The sequence below is a fragment of the Pongo pygmaeus genome, chromosome 3, assembly GCF_028885625.2.
Source record: "Pongo pygmaeus isolate AG05252 chromosome 3, NHGRI_mPonPyg2-v2.0_pri, whole genome shotgun sequence".
Taxonomy (NCBI): Eukaryota; Metazoa; Chordata; class Mammalia; order Primates; family Hominidae; genus Pongo; species Pongo pygmaeus.
In genome coordinates this window covers 93,902,621-93,923,937 of record NC_072376.2, presented here as the reverse complement: position 1 = coordinate 93,923,937, position 21,317 = coordinate 93,902,621, and the positions used below count along the sequence as shown (strand labels likewise).

Below are 21,317 nucleotides of genomic sequence, written 5' to 3'. Positions count from 1 at the left end.
CTCTTGGTAACTTTTAAAAATTGGCTATTGCAAGGTTATTTTGAATCTGGAAGTTTTTAAAGAAAATAAGAGACTGTGACTATGTGAGCCTGCTTATTAAGGCATCATGCTTTCAAGTCCCCTCTGCCGGTGCAAAGGTCTTTTTATCTGTGATCCGTGGTGAACTTCAAAGAAAGGGACCCATTTTGCACATCTTCCCTTTCTGCCAGTTCCTTTCTATGCAGCTTTTATTGAAAGGAAGCCAGCACACACCTATGCACACGACATGCACACAAAATAACAGGTTTCTTGGGCCAGGGCCTTCGAAGGCTAGCCCCCAACCCAGTAATGTTCTGATTTGTGAAAATTGCCTTTCACATCAACAGCACTTTGTTGTCAGGCTCATAAGAAAAACAAAGTGCCAGAAGTTTTTTTTTTTTTTTGATGTTTGAATGATCCACTATTTTATAACATGCACACTTATGCTTTTTAAATTTAAAATCAAAAGAGGCCTATCAACTCTAATACATTGTGATAAGCTCTAAATGATTGGCACAAATAATGGACAATAGGAACATGAAGCGAGACACCATCAGTTCTGCCTGATAAGAGAAGAATCATAGATGAGGTAAGAACGAAGGAAGCCTTGAAAGATGAATAGAGCAGAATCTTCCTAGATTGAAGGATAGGGAAATCTGGGCAAAGGCAGCAACATGGAGGAGTGAAAATGATGGGTCTTTTGAAAGAATGACCTTTCTAGTGGCGAGAAGTTAGAGGCACCAGGACAAAGGTGAGTAGACAAGATTTCAGAGAGAGGAACACACTCACAAGTTAGGTTTTAAAGGATGCGCAAGGTACTGGGAAGTCAGAAGAGGGAAAATAGATGGCATAACAAAGTATACAGGAAAAGATCTTGGCACTAATATTTTACACAATTGGAGGGACTGTAGACCAGTACTTGTAAAGTACTTAGAGAACAAGCAAAAGTATTGTAATATGTGCCCAGCTCAACTGTCTAAACTGTAAGTGCATACTTAGATGCAGAGTTTGTTCTAAAGTTGGCAAGTTTAAAGAAGTCTTCCTGGAGTGGGTAGAGATGGGACAAGGTCTGACAGGTTAGGAGACTTGAACCATAAGAAGAAAGGAGAAGACATTCTCCCTGAGCAAAATCTTAACAGAAGGATTAGCATTGTGGGAAGAGAGGTAGATATGAAAGACAATAGAGATTAGCCCAGTAATTATGAGGGAGGTTTAAGTTGTAGTCAATTGGTTTATTTCAGTGCTTCTCAATCTTGACTGCACATTGGAATCTTTTAGGGAGGTTTAAAATTACTGATGCCTGGGTCCCACCCCTAAGGATTCTAAATTAGCTGGTCTGGAGTGTGGCTTGGCAACAAGATTTTTAAAAGCTCTAGTGTACAGCCAGATTTTGAGGGTATATTAGGGAGACCCACATATTTAAAGTCAAGGAATTTAAATTTGGTTCCATAGGCATTGCCTATTCTTAAGTGATGGAGACATAGAATGGAAGTGATCTGTAAGAAAGAGAGAGCAAGCTGGTAATGGAAAGTGGATTGGAGAGAGGGTAGAGCTCCTGGAAATGAGTGGGACTAGAAATCCATAGAGAAATCTTGGCATGAATTTTCAGAGCAACAGGATAGCATTGTGCCCATGGGAAAGGAAAGGGGAGGGCAGGCCCCAAAGATGCGTTAAAGAATCATCACAAGAACCTGATAAAACAGACAGCATGATTTAGCAGAAAGAATGGGGATTCTGGAGGTGGATGGATTTGGGTTTGAATTTCAGCTCTGCCCAGCTTCCAGCGTGATGACCTGGGCAAGCACTCTAACTCCTCCTTTAAATGGGATCGCCATGCTGGGAATAGAGATAATAATACTGACCTTGCAGAGGTGTGGTAAAGAATAAATGAGATCATACCTGGCTGGCATGGAGTAAGTATTCAGTAAAAGCAATCTATGTTTTCATTCCTACAGAGAATAAAAATGCTGATTGGTTAAGAACATCCACTTTGCAGACTAGTGATCTAAGCCTAGCTCAGCCCCTTGATAACTGTAGACTTTGGATAAAGGGCACAATTGCTCTAAACATAAATTTTCCCTTCTGTAAAATGGGAATAATATTCCCTATCTCATAGGGCTCCTAGGATCGTGCTTGGTACATAATACACACTCCTTAAATGTTTGTCACATAAAATATTTAATGAATCAAGAGTTTTGAGAATAATAGAAAACACACAATGCTTATTCTGTGCCAGCCAACATTCTCAGTGCTCTCTCTATATTAGCTCCTTTAATCGTCACAAACCCATTAATATGATACTCCAACTATCCCCGTTTTATAGACACAGAAACTGAGTTCAGTAACTTGCTCAAGGTCACACAGTAGGTTTATAGTGGTCCAAGACTGTTTGGCTTCAGTTCCTACTGTTAACCACTGCTTCACACATAGTTGTCTAGCTTATAGTAAGCACTAAATTTGTTATTAACACATTTCATATACAAAATTACTGTTATTGGTATTTAGGGAACAAAGAAGAAACGGAAGCATGGTGGTGCCATCTATAGAAATAGGAGAAAGAGATGAGAGGACAGAAAATCATAATTCTTCAGGAAACTCTCCCATATTAGGCCTTGCTCAAGAGCATTCTTATTTCCCTTAAGCCCATTCTGAAACTAGACTTCTAAGTGAAAGAATTTCTCAGACACCTGATTTTCTAAGCTAGAGTTCCCCTTGAGAACCTGCGTTAACCTAACCTCAGTAGGACATAGAGTCACTGAGACAGGGCTGTTGTGCATGGCTGTTCATATCGTTCACTATGCAACTGCACGCCCCATCCACACCATGATCTATGGCAACCCCTGGAGTTTTGCTGTGCCTAACTAGCAAGATCATACTCTTCCTGGGCAGGGCCAACTATGTAATTTGCTGAGCCTCGTGCAAAATGAAAATGCAAGAACTCCATATTCAAAGGGCAGGGAAAAAGTGCCAGTAAAGGCACTCATATTTTAAATGTTTAAAACTTTTTCCTTTCTTCCACGTTCTCTCCCTCATCATAATGTTTTATTATTAGTATTATTTAGTGTTGCAATCCCTTGGGCATGGGAATGAAGGGCAGTACAGAGCCTCACAGGTGCCCAGGGATCCCACCCTGCAACTCAGCTCACCAGCTGCCAGGTTTCCTCTCTCTCCAGATGCTAGGCCCGCCAACAGGCTGTGTCCTGACCGAAAGCTGGGGGTTGAGGGGTGGGAGGAGTCAGTCTTCCCTTCCCATGGACCTGCTGTCCCAAGCTACAGTGACTGGTGGCCCCAAGGAGATTGCATCCTTCAAACCAGGACATGCTGGGTTCCTGGATCCAGGAGGGTGAGAGACTTACCTCCCCTCCCCTCTCCTCCTGGCCTATCCCCTCCCTACCCCCTGCTGCCACCCAGCAAGCATGCATGATACTGCCAGTCTGGAGAGGAGACAGCAATAACCATGCCTTGTGCTGGGACTCCAGGGCCCACAGTCTCGATCAGGATCTGCCCTGTACCCGTGCCTAGTCTTTGCAGGAACAAAGGGTGACAGCAGTCACTGGGCAGGGTAGGGAGGGGCAGCCAGCAGGGCTTGGGCAGAGATAGACATTGGCAGTTAGTTTGGAGTCCCTTTAATATAACATGTATGAATACAGCCAGCCTGTATGCTCTCCCAGTATAAACCAATTGATACATTCAAGCTTTCATATATTTTCAAACTAAGACCCTGAATCCATTAGCAATCCCTTCTTATTTCCCCAACAATCTCCCCCGACCCCAGCCCTAGGAAACCACGAATCTGCTTTCCATTTCTATGAATTTTCCTATTCTGGGCATTGTTTACCACATTGAAGTTTTGGTGTGGACATGTTTTTATTTCTCTAGGAGTCTAACTGCTGGGTCATTTGGTAACTCTGTGTTTAATATTTTGTTTGCCACAGCATCTGTGCTACTTTACATTCTTACCACCAATGTATGAGGGTCTCAATTTCTCCACATCTCCAAGCTAGAGTTCTCCTTGACAACCTGAGTTAACCTAACCTCACTAGGACATAGAGTAACTGGGACAGAGCTATTGTATATGGCTGTTCATATTGCTTGCTTGCTTTTCTTAGGCATGGTTTGCCACAAAACCTATCATCAGTTCAACTGGGTGATGCATTAAGAAATGCATGCATTTCTTTCTTTTCTTTTCTTTTCTTTTTTTGAGATGGAGTCTCGTTCTGTCACCTAGGCTAGAGTGCAGTGGTGTGATCTTGGCTCACTGCAACCTCCGCCTCCTGGGTTCCAGTGATTCTCCTGCCTCAGCCTCCTGAGTAGATGGGATTACAGGCTCGTGCCACCATGCCCAGCTAATTTTTGTATTTTTAGTAGAGACGATGTTTTACCATGTTGGCCAGGTTGGTCTTGAACTCCTGACCTCAAATGATCCATCTGCCTCAGCCTCCCAAAGTGCTGGGATTACAGGTGTGAACCACTGCGCCCAGCCGGGAAGGCATACATTTCTTAATTGCTAACATTTATTGTTATCCCTGTTTTTGATTATAGCCATCCTACAATGGTGTGATGGGTGTAGTGTGGTACCTTGTTGTAGTTTTGATTTGCATTTTTCTAATAGCTAATAACATGGGACATCTTTTCATGTCCTTACTAACCATTTGTAAATCTTTCAAATCTTCTGTTTAAATTCTAAGCACATTTTACGTATATATGTAAAATATTATATAATTTAATATATATATAATTAAATGTAAAATATATATAAATATATATTAAATTAAAAGTAAAATAATATATAATATATTATATTATATATAGATAATATATATCTATATATTATATTATATATAGATTATATATTATCTATATATAATATATAGATTATTATTATATATCTATATATTATATATTATATATAGATATATCATATATATCTATATATTATAATATATATCATATATATATATATATATATATATTAGAGTCAGGGTCTTGCTTTGTCACCTAGGCTGGAGTGCAGTGGCACGATCATAGCTCACTGTAGCCTCAAACTCCTGGGCTCAAGCGATCCCCCTGCCTCAGCCTCCCAAAGCACTGGCTAAGCCCATATTTTAATTGGGGTATCTTTCTTTATTTTATTGAGTTGTAAGAGTTCTTCATATATTCTAGATATAAATCTATTATCAGATATGTAACATGCAAATTTTCCCCAATTTTATAAGTCATCTTTTCATTTTCTTGTTGATGTCCTTTGAAGCATAAAAATTTTTAATTTTGAGGCAGTCTAATTTATTTTTTTCTTTTGTTTCACTTGCTTTTGGTATTATATTTAAGACCTTGCTTAACCCAAAATCATTGAAGATTTACTTCTATGCTTTCTTCTATGAGTTTTATAATTTTTGTTCTTACATTTAGGTCTATGGTCCTTTTGGGGTTAATTTTCATCTATCATGTGAGAAAGGGGTCCAGTTTCATTCTTTTGCATATAGATATGCACCATTTGTTGAAAAAAAAAACTATTATTTCCCCCATGGAATTGTTTTGGTACCCTTGTCAAAAATTAATGTCTAGCCTTATGCTGCCTTATCTTGAGAGAAATGCCTTATCATGAGAAAATGACTCAAGTTTGGGAAATCTACTGATTTTGTCAGATTTATTTTATGTCTGTAAAACATTTAAAATTATCTACCATTGCCTTTTTAACAACTGAATGATTTGATTTAGTCTGTATTCATTATTTCACATAGAAAATTTGGTGGTAAGAAAATTATTATCAATTTTTTTTTAACTTTTCTAAAAAAGAAAAGCAAGCAAGCAAACCCTGGAGACCTGGCTGGAGGTCACAGCTGTGTCTGCCCACACTGCTTACTGCCACACATTTTCCCAAATGCCTCTTTCCCCTGGTATTCATTCCTTAATGCATAACCCAGCTGGACTGATGGTAGGTTCTGTGGCTAGGTAACCATGCCTAATTCCTTCTTTACGTTAATTGCTATTAGTTTATTATACAACTCTAGCTGTCTTGTTTACCCCAATATCTCAAAATTCCTTTTCTCTGGCCTGAAGGTAAAACATAGCAACTGCTTGAAGAGCAACGCTCACATGGCTAGTGGTTCAGGAACAGAAGGATTGGTTGTCCTCCCTCTGGGTCTTATCCTCCTTTGTACAGCTAAGGGATGAGGTGCAGATGCTGAAAAGGGTGGCAGGCTGGCCAGTCAGAGCCGCTGTATATGTTCTGCCTGTAAAGAGTGTTTGAGAGAGGCAGGCGGCAGAGAGGTAATCTGCATCTCAGAGGCCCAGATGATTCCAGCTCTCCAAAATGCTCCAAGTAGTCTTGGGACGCTGGCCTAATAAAGCCAAGGATGATTTAAACCCAAAGAGGACAGTAGAAAGTGATTCTCAAATGGAAGTTGGTGTCCACCAATCCCTCCCCAGGCCTGAAGACTCGATGGTTATCTCCTTAGTGGTGTATGCTATGGTGCTTCATCCTTCCCTTGCAGGGAGGAGCAGGGTGGATGTGGGAAATGGACCCAGTAAGGGCACTGAATAGACAAACAAAATCTGATCAGCCTTGAATCATTTTTGTGAGATGATGTAAGGAATTAACTCTAGGTGTTGTTTTCTCTGACACTAGGTCTGAAAAACTTTAAATTGCCAGAGAAATTTATTTATTGACATTTCTGAGAGACACCTATAATTATTCCATCTACATAATTTGTGTCAACTTCTGCTTCATTCTGTGTGTGTGCCAGAGATGTAGAACTGGTTTATCCCTACTTCAGAAATCAGAACTTCCTATCCTTATAGAGGTTACTTCTTTGTAGTTGAATATAGGAAAGAAAGGCTCAAGTAACATTGAGTATTGTTTATTTAATTAGTATTTTCCTTTGAAGAACTGTGTATTTATCAATTTGAACTTGTAACGTGGATGGATTCTAGAGCACTTACCTTCACTGGAGCCTAGTACTTTGAGGTTCTAGATCCTTCTCAACCTTCTGCTAGGCTGAGAGCTTCCAACCTTCCTAGGAGATGCTTTCAAATTCAAAATATATGTGGATAATAAACTGTTGTAGTGGTTCCTAATGATGAGCGGAATTATACCTGGAGGCTGTTTAGAACAGCGTTGCTGTTACAAAGACTGAGGAGACTACTGGAATATGCTGATAGGCAAGAGATGCTATATGTCTTTCAATGTGAGACACTTCTCAACAAAGAATTTTCCCACCCAGAATGTGAAGAGGGCTCCCCGCACTGAGAAACAGTGATCATTTGCCTGAGCCTGAGTCTCATCTCTGTGCTTTTGAGTGGATCTAATAACCAGTAATGAGGAGTCACAGGATGGTCTAATGCAATTGTAGCATCACCTGGGTCTTTGGTGTTCATTTCCCTTCCTACTTCCCTGAGGATCTACATTCAGCTGAGCTCTGTCTCTAGGTACCCTCTTCCTCCCGTAGCCTCATTCCTGCCAGCTGAACCTAATGTCCATCTAGTTGTTCCCGTTAATAATAATAATTGATCTCTCATCCCAACTTCCTTTGCCTGGCTAACTCCTACTGAGTCTTTCACCTCACTTCCTTGGGGAACCCATTCTGGGTCAGGAGACTTATCTCTGTGCACCCTCTCTTTCCTCAATCACTAGGAATAATGACAATGTTATAAGTGCTGTTCATGTGTCTATGCCCCTTACAAGGTGCCAAGGGACTGTGACTTCTCAGGCACTGTGTCCTTGATGCCTAGCTGTGGCCTGGCACAATTCAGGTGTTACACAGATGCTTCTGGATGTGGAGAAGGCACCTGGTCTCACCCCTCTGGCTCTCCCCATTCCAAAAGTGGTTCCTGTGGGTACCTTCCTCTAGCTTCAGCCCTCTGTCTACAACCAGCCTTCTTGATTGAGACCCTTTGCCTGGCCAGCTCTCAGTGGGGAACTTGAGCAGAGCCTGAAGGGGAGAAAAGCACTCATGGAGAAGGGAGGCAGGTTTTCATGAGAAAGCAGGCAGGGAATTTATGGTCCTACAGCAGGATCTATAAGACAAGTAAGATGAGCTGTGGTGGTGTGGACTCCCTGGGGCCATATAAAGAATTAGAAATAGCTTCCTAAATCATTCATTCTTTTCTAACCTTAATGCAATTCAATTAGAACAAAACCTGCGTCCAGTGGGGTCCCCAACCCTCAAAATCCTCTAGCCAACTTGATGAGAAAGAATGTTGTGGGTTTTATGAGAAAAAACAATCAGGAAATATTTCTTGAGTAATGCTTTTGGCATTTAACATTAAAGAAAACTAGTTTATTACTTCGGAGTCAACAACTCAGGCAAATTTTTATAGGATTTTATAGATTCTCCACATAATCATTACATTGTAATGTAATGTAATCCCTACAATATGCCAGGGACACTAAACATGTGCATGTCTGGATCCATTGATTATTAATTTTCCCCTCCAATCCTTACCACAATCCTAAGAAGTGAATATTGATTTCCCTATCTTACACATAAGGAAACAAAGGTTGTGTAACTTGCCCAAGGTCATCCACCTTGTAAGTGGCTGAGATGGAATTTGAACTCAGGTCTGTCTGAATTTCAAGTTTAACACGTTGCAGTTTGCCTTTTGCAGACGTATCACCAGCCTTGTATACCAGCTTTTCTTTTGCACAGTGCTTTCACTTCCTCATTCTTACAGAGGTTGTGTTCTCTGTCATGTGGGGTGAGCCAATGGGCTGAAGAAGCATGAGGAAAAGGAGACTCAGGTATGGCAGGTGGCTGTGTGGAGAGGACACTTGGTAAGACTGCTGCCAAGTTGCAGGTGTAAATGATCCGTGAGATAAATGAGAAGCCTTCCCCTGTACGACTGCTTTTCATCAAGCAGAAATGATTGAAAAGATTCTGGGTCAAAGAATTTACCTAAGTTTATTTTTATAGAAATTTTGTGTTTTCGATCCAGAAAAATATTTAATCTGACTCAGCTAGGAAACCTGTACTCATAAATAGATTCTCCTGAACATAATCAAAATGATAATTTCCTCCTCTGGGCTCAACCAGCCCTGGTTGCCCTACTGCAATTATCATCCCTCTGCCAGTCTACTATGCTATTTCATTTTGTCAATCCATACTAATTTTCAGGCAGTGCAAGGAGTTGTGTGTGTGTGTGTATGTGTGTGTTTCCCTGCAGCTCAAATCCTCTCTGTCTCTAGAGGAAAGCATGACTGCTGTAAGTCAAATCGAATTTGCAATTCCCATGGTAGCCTTTATCACTGTTGTGCAAATACTGTCCTCTTAAAAACCTGTCTGAGGGATAGCATTTGATACCTGTGCATCACCTGACTCCATGAGGCCAGTGTTGAAAAGCTTGCTGTCCTTCTCATCAGGCCAGTTGAAGTATGGCCTAGTCATAGTGTAAAATGGCTGTTCTTTTCCTCTGGAGCATTTCCTACATATGCTGCTTATCAACAGGAGTGGGTCATCACTACACAAAAGAAATGAGCAGGCAGAGGGAGGGGATTGTCAGTGTTCCCTGGAGGTTAAACATTTTAAGTGTGTACATAAGTGTGCCCAGTTATGACAGAGTCATTTCCTGTCCTGAATCCCCTCCACAAACATAGGACAATGTCATGAGGTGTATGATGTAGATAATCACATGGTGTGTTGCAGCAACATATTTAGAGCTTATCATCAAGAGGACTTTTGAAATAGGCAGGTGAAGACTCCATTTCCATTGTCCAGAAAGAACTGATGAGAGTGAAATTTCAGCATCATAGCCTATGTGCTATGTAATAAGCTTTTGATAATTTACAGGCTGTTTTTCTGCTCAGTGAATGATTTAGGGCCTTTTATTCTGTGATTGACAGGGCTTCTTTCACAAGGCGGGCATGGGGAGGGGAAATGACCATTTTCCAACTCATTTCCAGTGTTGCTGAAGAACTTCTTGCGGGGTGTGGAGTATAATCCCCAATAGCTGGGATGCCCTGGGATGATTTTTGGTTAAAAGTGTATTTGACATGTCAGTATCACCCTATTCCTTACAGTTGGCACTTGCAATTCCCAAGGCTACCATGGGAATTGCAAAATTTTTTTAAAAAAATATGAGATTGGAATTTCCATTTCTGTGCCCTAAAATATGAGATATAATAGCAACATCCAGGTCACTGTGATTAAAGATCTCACCCCACGTTTGATGCCGTAGTCCATGTTCTGCTTTTTGAGACTGGCTCTTCCTCTTGTTTCCCTTAGTTTGCACTCTTTCTGCTTCCACCTACCTCTCAGACATACCCACAGCCTCCTTTGCTAATTCCGAATTTTCCCACTCAGCTTCATGATGGAGGAGCTACCTTGAGATCTATAGTCACCCCACTTCTCGGCTCCATTCTCTTCCTCAGAGCTATTCCATCCACTTCTTTGTCCTCACTCACATGTAAATCTGTTAGTGCCAGAGCTGAGCTATTCAACTAGGTATCAACCTATAAACACCCAGCAGACATCTTAGACTTAACTAGTTGAAAATCAATCTAAATACTGTTCCCTTCCTTTTTCTGCTGTACTCAGGCCTCCAGTTCTCAGAGTTGCTCAGCATCAGTAAGAATTTCCATGTATCACATAAATTGCTTCACCTTCTTTGAAAAGAAATCTGGAAGACTTAGTTATAATGAAAAGTACGTATACTGGACGGACACAGTGACTCACGCCTGTAATCCCAGCACTTTGGGAGGCTGAAGCGGGTGGATCATTTGAGGTCAAGAGTTCAAGACCAGCCTGGCCAACATGGTGAAACCCTGTCTCTACTAAAAATACAAAAACTAGCTGGGCATGGTGGCAGGCACCTATAATCCCAGCTACTCGTGAGGCTGAGGCAGGAGAACCATTTGAACCCAGGAGGCAGAGGTTGCAGTGAGCTGAGATCATGCCACTGCACTCCAGCTTGGGTGATGGAGTGAGACTCTGTCTCAAAAAACAAAAAAAAAGTACATATACCTTTTAACCCAGCAATCCTACTTTTAGACTCTATCTTATTGAATTCAAAGCACCTCTCTAGATAAAGATATATTTGTAAGGATGCTTATTGTTAGTAGTGATAGAAAACTGAGAACAACCTGAATTCCCATCAGAGCAGAATAGATGACAATGAATTATGGCCATTTTGCAGCTCTTCAGTGTGAAAACGCATCTATGATATATTCTGAAGTGAATAAAGCAGCTTGCAAATTAATATGTACATCATCCCATTATTATAAAAACAAAAATAACAAAAAACTACCTGTGTATATGTGTTTGTGTGTTTGAATGGACATGGGAATGGAGGGATAGTCAGCTGACTTAATGTTGTTTCCCGGGGTGGGGTGTGATGGGGATGAATGAGCACGTGTTGCCTTTGTAATATTTGAAAAAATATTTAATTGCTCATCCTTCCATATTGCTTGCTAGTCACTCAAGTAGGAATCTTAGCATCATGTTAGACTCCTCCTTCCCCCTTCCTTTTGCCAATGATTCATTGTTTCTGTGTCTCAATCCTTCACTGGACTGTAAAGGCATTGAGGGCGAGGCTTGTGTATGGTAATGTTGTCTCCTGCCTAGTACCTTGCACATTTCTTTCAACATACAGTTATTGACTTGAAATAAAGATTTTAGTGTGTGATTTATCCAGTTTTCTATTATATGGATATCTCTTGGTTTTTATTTCTAATACAGAGGGATGCTAGTGCTTTTGCCAAAATCCTTAAATCATATACCACCCTCCCCCACCTGCTGTGGAAAATGTGACCTTGGGATATGCAATATTACATCATGTACTCTTCCACCCCAGGTTGAGTTACTTAGTCTTCTCCTACGCATATTTTTACCCACCTCTGCATCCTGCTTTCAGTGTCACTTAGAGTCCTTTGGATAAGAGGCAGCCAAATGGGGTAAATGGGGTAACCGTCTCTGAAGGCCTGTGTGCATATGTGCACTGAAGTAAGCATAGAACAGTACCTGTATCAAATACATGATGAAGAAGTTGGCCAAACATCCAGGTATTTCCTGAGGTCAAATATTTGGCAATGTGAAACAGACATTTTAATACCAATTGCTTAATTTTGTTTCCTCTATATTAAAGATTAAATAGAGAACTCAATCTAGGGAAACTTTCACCACACCTGTGCCTTCTTCATATACGTATGAAGACGTATATGAACGTATATGAACGTATATGACGTATATGAACGTCTTCATATACGTTCATATACATATACGTTGTGTGCACAAGACGTTTGTGCACACACCTGCACAAACACGCTGCTGCATTGCACTTTACTTGAACTTCAATTTGCTGAATCATGATTTAACTGGCTTTGCTCCTATGGCTTTCCAGGACTGATGGCTAATGTCTGAGTTGCCTGAAAGGGGAGTGGCAGCTGTTTGGTCAGATTTGATGGATGAATTGCTCCACTGATCTTTCTACCAGTTCTGCATGCGCTGTTTCATCCTGCATTCCAGAGCTTTGACCAAATTCTGACACAGAGATCTGTGATTGGCCATCCTCAGTTTGTTGGATTGCGCAGCACATTGAATAACCAGGCATGATGTCATTTTCACGCAAAGTAACAGCAACGCATGATCTCTTAAACCAGATTGAGTTAAATCATCAAGCTGCTATCTTCTCAGGCTGAGAGTGCAACAGCATAGCAGCAGGTATCAATTACAATCCTCATTTGTTCTTGGAAGTTGCTATTAGGGGAAGTAAGATGCTGTTCCTTATCCACAAGATCCCTGCTTGAAAGAGAGAGAATTTGGCATCCCAGTGGGTAATATAAACTTCACAAACAGTAAGAAATTAGTAGTTAAAAATAATTGACTGGAAACCTATGGTGGTTCCTAAAGAATGCTACCCTTTGTGATGATCTCTATATATAGTTATGAGGTTCTAGGCTGAACATAGTCAACAGACAGAATTTTATGCGGGAGTTATGCTTCTTGAACCTGCTCTCTGTGTATTTTGCCTTTTTTAAGAGTTGACGTCAAGCTAGTAACACTTAAGGGGCTTCCTTTTCCTATATTGGTAGTGAGTTCTGAATATGGCCTTCTCACTCCAATCAGTTGGCTACTCTGATTTAAGTCAAACCATTGGAAAGATATTCTTATCATCTTGCCTCTTTACTGAGCCCTTCTCTCCTACCAACCTTCTCTCCAAATAAACAGGAAAGGCAACCCCAAGCAGCAAAATATCTTTTGAATGAGCATCATCTCCTAGCATCAGAAGTTAGTGGGAGCTTTGCCCAGGGAGAGGAATTAGAAATCAGCCTATAAAAATAAATGAATCTGTTTCTATAGTGACGGGAATCTTTCTCTCCATAGTTTTTATCCTGTGTTCTCCCACAGATCCCTTAGGCAGAATAACAATAAAGTCGAAGACAACATTTTATTATCTTAATGGATCCTTAATTTAAAGCCAAAAGCCTTTAAATTATCTTCCCAAAGATACCATTGACCGTAACTTTTGGAATTAAATACCTGAACATAGTTGCAGGAGGAATATCATCTCCTAGAACCCTAGCTGAGCAGGAGGGATGAAATGAGGAAGACCTCGTGGGTTACACATGCATTTTGCATGCAGTGTTTCCCGACGAGTAACACACCTGTCATGTTTAATATTTCATTGGTGAAGAAAATGTGCATCTGTCTGTGTTCATCTGCCGAGTGAAATTTTGCACTGATGGAGCCTGTGTGTGGTGAACACGACGGGGCTCCCTCATTACTTCCCCACAGCAAACAGGAGAAATCCATACCAGCAACAAAGCCCAAGCCACTGCTCCTTACCCACCAGCCAGCTTCAGGTGGTCCTTCACCTTTGTTTCTGCAGCTACGACTAGGTCTGCCTCTGCCATCACACGGAGAAGGCTCAGAGAGGCCCAGCAGCTGTAGTTTCAGAAGTATGGCTGCAGAGACAAAGGACCCAGAAGAATAAATTCCTGGGCAGAATTGTCCTAGGATGCAGGTAAGGAACTGGGAGCCCCATGAGGAATACCGAGCTGGTGGAAATGTCCTCTACATACATGGCAAACTCGTAAAGCAGGTGGTCCATGTGTGGAATGATGCAAATGACATGAATAGGAATTATTTCAGGATTGTTGCAAAACTGAATGTGAAAGGGCTCAATAAATATCCTTGATTTTCCACGAGAAGTCATCTCAATGGGAAAAAACGTCTTGACTCTCTTAATTCCATATAAGCATGAATATATGTCACAGTTTTCTTGGAAAAAATGGAGAGTTTCATGTCTGTTGCCCAGGATAACTTTTTTGTTTTTTGAGATGGAGTCTCGCTTTGTCACCCAGGCTATAGTGCAGTGGAGCGATCTCGGCTCACTGCAACCTTCACTTCCGAGATTCATGCAGTTCTCCTGCCTCAGCCTCCTGAGTAGCTGGCATTACAGGCGTGCACCACGATGCCCACCTTTTTTTTTTTTTTTTTTTTTTAACGGAGTCTCGCTCTGTCACCCTGGCTGGAGTGCAGTAGTGCAATCTTGGCACACTGCAGCCTCTGCCTCCCGGGTTCAAGCGATTCCGCTGCCTCAGCCTCCTGAGTAGCTGGGATTACAGGTGCATGCCACCAGGTCTGGCCTATTTTTTGTATTTTTTAGTAGAGATGAGGTTTTACCATGTTGGCCAGGCTGGTCTCCAGCTCCTGAACTCAAGTGATCTGCCCGCCTTGGCCTCCCAAAGTACTGGGATTGCAGGAATGAGCCACCACGCCTGGCCCCTAGGATAACTTTTAATGCCACCCTTTTCCATTCTCACAAGCATCTCAAATGTTTGGATGATAAATGCTAAGGCCACCCTACTTATAGTCCAACATTGTAGGTCTATTCTTCCACCACTGCTATTTTCTCTTTCTATGTCTTTCTGTAAATACACATGCTGTTTCAAGACAGACTTGTGTGACTTTCCGATAATGGAGCAGCTGCCAGGTATAGACCCTTTCAAATTAAAGATAAGTGGAACCATGAAGACATTTTTCTCAAGATGAAAAGTAGAGAATGAAAGCGTTCCTTCTTTCTTATGGTGTAATACCAAAGTTACGTAATAATAACCCATTAATTAGTTTGTCACGCTAGATGTGAGGTTCTTGAGGACAAAGGGAGAATATTACTTATCTTTCTATTGTCATGGGCAATTTATAGGCACGTAGCTGCAGTTGTAAATGAATGAACATAGCAATATATAAGGAGAGGGTTTATTTGAGCCTAATACCAAATAAACTTTGGAGGAAGGGGGTTGAGTATTAATACATAGCAGTGGGATAGATGAGGCAGGAAAAAAGAATTTTGGAGACTGTCATTTTTTTCTATTTTCATCATTTAACTTTTTCCTAATTATAAAATATTACATTTTCATTGTGGAAAATTTAGAAAGAGAAATGGAAGAAGAAGAAAAAGAAGAAGAGGAGAAGGAGGGAGAGGGAGAGGGAGAAGAAAGAGAAAGTGAAGGAGAACAAGAAGGAAAAAAATCACTCACTTCCCGGAATAATCATAATTCACTTTCTGTGGTATAGATGTCTTGTGTTTCTCACTTGTATTCACATATGTCTAAATGTGTGCCTGTATAGTCACCTGATTTTTGGAATACAGTGTCTTATTAGGATCACTGTAATTATCAGCAAGCTGTTTCATAAAGTGCAGCTTTAGAATCAAGTGGAGAATTTATGTGAGTACCCCAAGTGGTGGGGGAGAAACTTGAAGAAATAGTGGGGATTATTTTTATTTTATTTGGGCTGAAGAATGTTCTTTCCAAGCATATTCTGCCTTTGACAGAGTCGTTTGTCTCTAGGATCAAGTGAGTATAGTAGGAACACTGAACTTGGAATCAGAAGATTGCTACATATATTCTGAATTAATCATTTACTTGTTGTCTGACCCTGGGTTAGTTTTTTAACCACTTCAAACCTCAGTTTTATCACTGTGGATGTATCTATTCTTACCCCATAACATCAATGTGAGAATCAAATGAAATCTGAAACATACTTGACAGTATCTAGAACATAGTCAGTAGGTGGTGACTGATATAAACAGAGGTAGATATATTCTTTACAGTTCCTTATGGAATGGTGTTGGTGGGGAAAACATAAGGTTTGGGACATGAAGTTAGTTTGAGATTGTGTTTAGCCCACAAATGATGTGATTATGAAGCAATTCATTTAATTTATTTTGAGCCTTAGTCTCCTCGTCAACTACTTGAAATCATTTCTATAATGAAATGTTAATTTAACAAATTTTACATAATAATGATGATAGTTTTCTTACTGGGAAAGTTGGAAGAAGAGAAGAGGGAGGCGAAAAGAGAATATTCTATAATGCTGTTCTGAAGATAGATGAGAAAATGACATTTTATTACTGAATATCATCTCTCAAATCCTGTACCTTCAAATTGAGGCTATATTTCAGTTGTTTTCAACCAGGGCTATACGCCACAATCACTGAAAGAGTTAAAACAAACAAACAAACAAATAAACACAATGCCTGAGACCCAGTTGAATGAGAATCTCTGAGGGGTTGGGCTGGATATCATGGTTTTAAAAGCTCTCAAGACCATTGTCATGGGCTGCCAAGGTTGAGAACTGCTATGTGTCCATGCCTCCAAAGGAAGCTATTGGTGAGAAGCATGGCTGATTTTTACAACTCAGGGGGCTTGGACAGGAAACTTGTTGATACCCAGTACCGCATGTTGGCAGGAAGATGGAAAAGCTGGGAATGGATTCATCAGAGCTGGTGGAGCCAACCTATCGATGAAAAGTAGCTTCCTCCAAAGTTACAGTGTGCTTTAAAGTGTAGAGTTCAAAGGCAGTGGTGTGCTCAGCTCAGCAGAGAAGGAAGGCCCCTATGAGTTTCAGAGGTATAGGATCATTGCAATTCTGGGCATTCCTCCCATGTCTGGATGACTGCAGCACCCCCCACCCTGGCTCCCTGTCTCTAGTCTTAACCCTCTCCAAGCTGTTTTCCACACAGTCTAGCAGTTTTTCTATTCTAGTATAACAGATTGCCATAAGCACAGTGGCATAAAGAAACACTCATTTATTAGCTCACATTTCTGTAGGCAAGGAGTAGCTGGATCCCTGCTCAGGGTCTCACTAGGTTGAAATCATGGTGTTGCTTGACTGTGGTCTGAGCTGGAACTTGGGATTCACTTCCAGGCTCATTCAGGCTGCTGGCAGATTTCAATTCCTTTCCATTGTAGGACTGAGGTGCCATTCCCTTGCTGGTTGTTAGCCAGGGGCCCTCTCATTTCCTACAGGCCATTCCCATTGCTTGTCACATGGCCCCAGCCAGCAATGGAGAATCGTACTTATATCCAATTTATCAAAAGAGCTCAGGCTGGGCGTAGTGGCTCACACCTGTAATTCTAGCACTTTGGGAGGCCAAGGCTGGTGGATCACTTGAGGTCAGGAGTTCAAGATGAGCCTGACCAACATGGTGAGACCCCATCTCTACTAAAAATACAAAAATTAGATGGGCGTGGTGGCACGTGCCTGTAATCCCTGCCACTCAGGCAGCTGAGGCAGGAGACTCGCTTGAACCCAGGAGGTGAGGTGGAGGTTGCCGTAACCTGAGACTGCACCACTGCACTCCAGCCCAGATGACAGAGAGAGCCTGTCTTAAAAAAAAAAAAAAAGAAAGAAAGAAATCTCAGTCCCTTTTAAGGGCTCACCTGATTAGGTCAGGCTCACCAAGGATAATCTCCCTATCTTAAAGTCAACTGATTTATTACCTTAATTACATCTGCAAAAATCTCTTCTATACACACACATACACACACACACACACACATATACACACACATATATCTCAATTATATAATATATACTAATATACTAATATGTACTATATATAATATACACTAATAATATATAATATGTACTAATATCCTATATAATATATATTATATATAATATAATATATGTACTAATATGATATCTAATATATATCAATTATCATATCATAATATATGTTATATATTAGTGTTTACTTCAATAACCAAGAGAAGATATGAGTACACTTGGTCTGGAAATTTGAGGAACTATCTTAGAATTTTGCCTACCATATAGTCCTAATATATGCTTAAAACTTTTCAGTGGATGCTCTTCGCCTACTGAATAAAGCCCATATTCCTTAACATGGCATCTAATACTGCATAATCTGGCTTATGTATCTACATTTGTCTCTAATTACTGTGTCCCTGCATCTCATTTCAACTACACTACATGTGCACCAATTTGTTCATATTTTTGTGGCTTTGTATACTATTTTGTTTCTTGATTTTGAGCTTTAGCTAATGCTATTTCCTGTGCTTAGAATGCCTTTCCTATCTGTATTCACATGAAAAACTGTTTGTGACCCAGCACAGCTTCATCTCCTCTAGGGACCTTTCTCTGGATTTATTCATTCACTAAGCAAATATTTACTGAGCACCTACTATGTACTGTCCTAGGCACTGGAGATATAGTAGTTAATCTGATGAAGTTACTCTGTCTTGCAGAGTTCACCTTTTAGTTGGGAAAACAAGCAAAACACAAAAATAACTACACAATTTGTCAAATGGTGATAGTGCTATGAAAAAGAATAAAACAAAATAAAGAAAGAGACAGAAAGTGATGGACAAGTTGTCATTTTATAAACCATCAACCTATAATGCTTCTGTCATAGGTGACATTTAAGCAGAGACCTGAAGGAAGGCAGGGAGTAAACAATGCAGAAATATGAGGCAGAGCCTCAGGGGTTTTGCCCTTGCTGTTTCATTTTTTCTCCATTATTTGCTGAATGGATGAATGGGAAAGGGGGTGCAGGGAGTGTTCTAGGCAGAAGGAACAGGAAGGGCAAAGGCTCTGAGGTAGGAAGTCCTTCAATGCTCAGCTAATGAACATTAGGGATATATATTGATTTAGTACTGTAATTAGAACTGCAACTAGAAAGCTCTTATGGCACAACTCTAGGGAATAATAAAGTACACTCGTCCACCTTCTTTCTCTCTTTTCTTCTATTTCTGGTTCCACCACCCAGTGTCAGATTTGTTTTCCTTTCTTTGCTCTGAGGCTTTTTCTGCTTACTTACAGTGTCCATTGCTTCATGATTTTGCATTTCATGTGCCTTGCCATGAACCCAACTCTGCTTCATGGTGCTTTTTCTTCAGCTTTAATTTATACTACCAATTTATAGTCTGCCTGCATAATTGAATTCAAATTTAGGAGACAGAGAACTTAGTTATCCCAGCTCATCTTTCTTTTTTTTTTTTTGAAATGGAATTTCACTCTTGTTGCCCAGGCTAAAGTGCAATGGTACCATTTCAGCTCACTGCAACCTCCACCTTCCAGGTTCAAGCAAGTCTCCTGCCTCAGCCTCCTGAGTAGCTAGGATTACAGGCATGCACCCCCACACCTGACTAATTTTGTATTTTTAGTAGAGATGGGGTTTCACTATGTTGGTCAGGCTGGTCTTGAACCCCTGACCTCAGGTGATCTGCCCACCTCGGCCTCCCAAAATGCTGGGATTACAGGCATAAGCCACCGTCCCTGGCCCTCATCTTTCTTTTAATACCAGCAAGCCAAAGGATTAGCTTGGCTCAGATGGTGACATTAGTGTAATTACCGGAACCCTGGATGAGGGTGAGAGGAGGGAAGAAAAGAAAAGGAATTGTGTGTTTAAAATGTGGCTGCTTAGCTATCAGGGGTTAGAGTGGACAAAAGTCCCTCGAAAGACAGTTTGGGTGAGCAGACACCAAATGACTTCTCTAATTCAGGAAATGAGACGCATTCTTCAGGAAGATTGAAGGTTTACTGGGGAGCTTAACTATCAGCACTAAGTACCAAGAATCAAGAGTAGCTTGTGAAAAAAAATAGAACCAATATTCAAGAGTGCAGCAAAGACAAGTTTGGAACAGGAGAAGGCAGTGAGCAGTTGGGGAAGGAGTCAAAGAAATGTCACCAATGGAGGCTGATCTGTTTTCTTTTCAGAGGCTAGTATCTGCCACTACTTTATTGGGCAATGAAGGAAATAGGGCAAATTCTCAAGGCCATATACATATAAAGAGATGTATTAGACTAATCCAGGAGAAAAACTGCAGGGAAGCCGAGTGTTAGTACAATGACAGTATGTTCTGGTCCTCATTCACTGAAGACTTACTTGGTGCCAGGCACTGTCATAGATATCAGGAATATGTCAATCCTTCCCTGCCCTAGACACTCCCTATCCCCCTTCCCTGATTTATCTTTGTTTCTCAAACTTTTAACTTTCTGAAATACTACCAATTACACTTACTGATGTTTTATGTCACCCCTCGAATCTAAGTTCCATGGAGTCTAAGCTCCATGAGGGCGAGACGTTTTCTGTTTTGTTCAGTGTTGTATTTGCAGCATCTAGAAAATGCCTTGTTCAGTCATTACTTGTTGAACAAATGAATGAATTGCATTATTTATCTGAGTTACTTGCACAGAACTGAAGAGATATCACATTTATGTCAAAAGGTGTCTGAAAACTAAATAATGATAATTACATGAATGTTATTGCACATTTAAGAACAGCACTTAAGGCAAATTTTTTTTCATTAAGTTAAAGGAAAACAACTATACTCAAAGGTAAAGCTGTAGTCATTGGCCCACTCAGGTGATTCAATCAAGACTTACTGGCCTGCCATGAAAATTTGTACATGAACCAGTACCTTTCAATACTCACTTTCTTTTCCCTCATTGAAAGGGAATTTGTTTTTAGCCCCTAAAATCTCAGTGGCTTAACTCAATACAACATATGCAATGCTGGGTTGCAGGAGGTTGCAGTAGGTCCTGTTTTTGTGAAGTTGCTCCAGCAGAGTCCATCTTTCTGAATAAAGATGTTCATGTGGACCTGATCCCCTGAGGCCCATTAAGCAAGACAAGCTAGTGCACCTATCTTCTAAAAACAACAGATTCTGGCTTTTTTTTTCTTTTTTAATCTTATTATGAAGGAAATTCCATCATATCAGCCCAGCCACTGACCTTGAACACTCAGGCCTGGCAGGAGGAGCTGTGCACCGTGTCAACAGGCCCAATTTTTATAAATTCACCCTGTTCCTCATGGTGAATTTATAAATTCCTCATGGAGCAGGGTGAATTTATAAAATGTTTGCAGGCAGTAGTTGTAAAAGTAGGCAGTGCCAGGAAACAATTAAGACATTTCCTATTTCTCTCAAAATTTTTAAATTATAATTTCTGGGTAGACTAATTGACAAATTGGCTCATATAAGGAAAAGAAGTTTACTTATATTAGACTATTAAGAAAGAATATTAAGCATTATAAAATAACATTCTTTTTCATTA

The 21,317-nt window shown here is 40.5% G+C and overlaps 1 protein-coding gene and 1 long non-coding RNA gene across 4 annotated transcripts in view; one reads left to right on the top strand and one right to left on the bottom strand.

Annotated features, from left to right (window-relative positions):
• Positions 1–21,317, top strand: part of RASGEF1B (RasGEF domain family member 1B) — a 616,825-nt gene that overhangs the window by 403,499 nt on the left and 192,009 nt on the right. The gene's annotated exons all lie outside the window — the stretch shown is intronic.
• The window catches only part of LOC129035105 (uncharacterized), a 65,608-nt gene continuing 52,665 nt past the window's right edge, over positions 8,375–21,317 (bottom strand). The window contains exons 4-6 of one of the 2 annotated variants that reach the window (XR_008502107.2): positions 13,797–13,915; positions 11,847–11,972; positions 8,375–8,771 (exon numbers count right to left, since the gene is read on the bottom strand). This is a non-coding gene — a long non-coding RNA (uncharacterized LOC129035105). Of the gene's footprint in view, positions 8,772–9,016; positions 9,475–11,846; positions 11,973–13,796; positions 13,916–21,317 lie in introns of those variants that run through there. The other variant, XR_008502106.2, reaches the window with a different exon arrangement.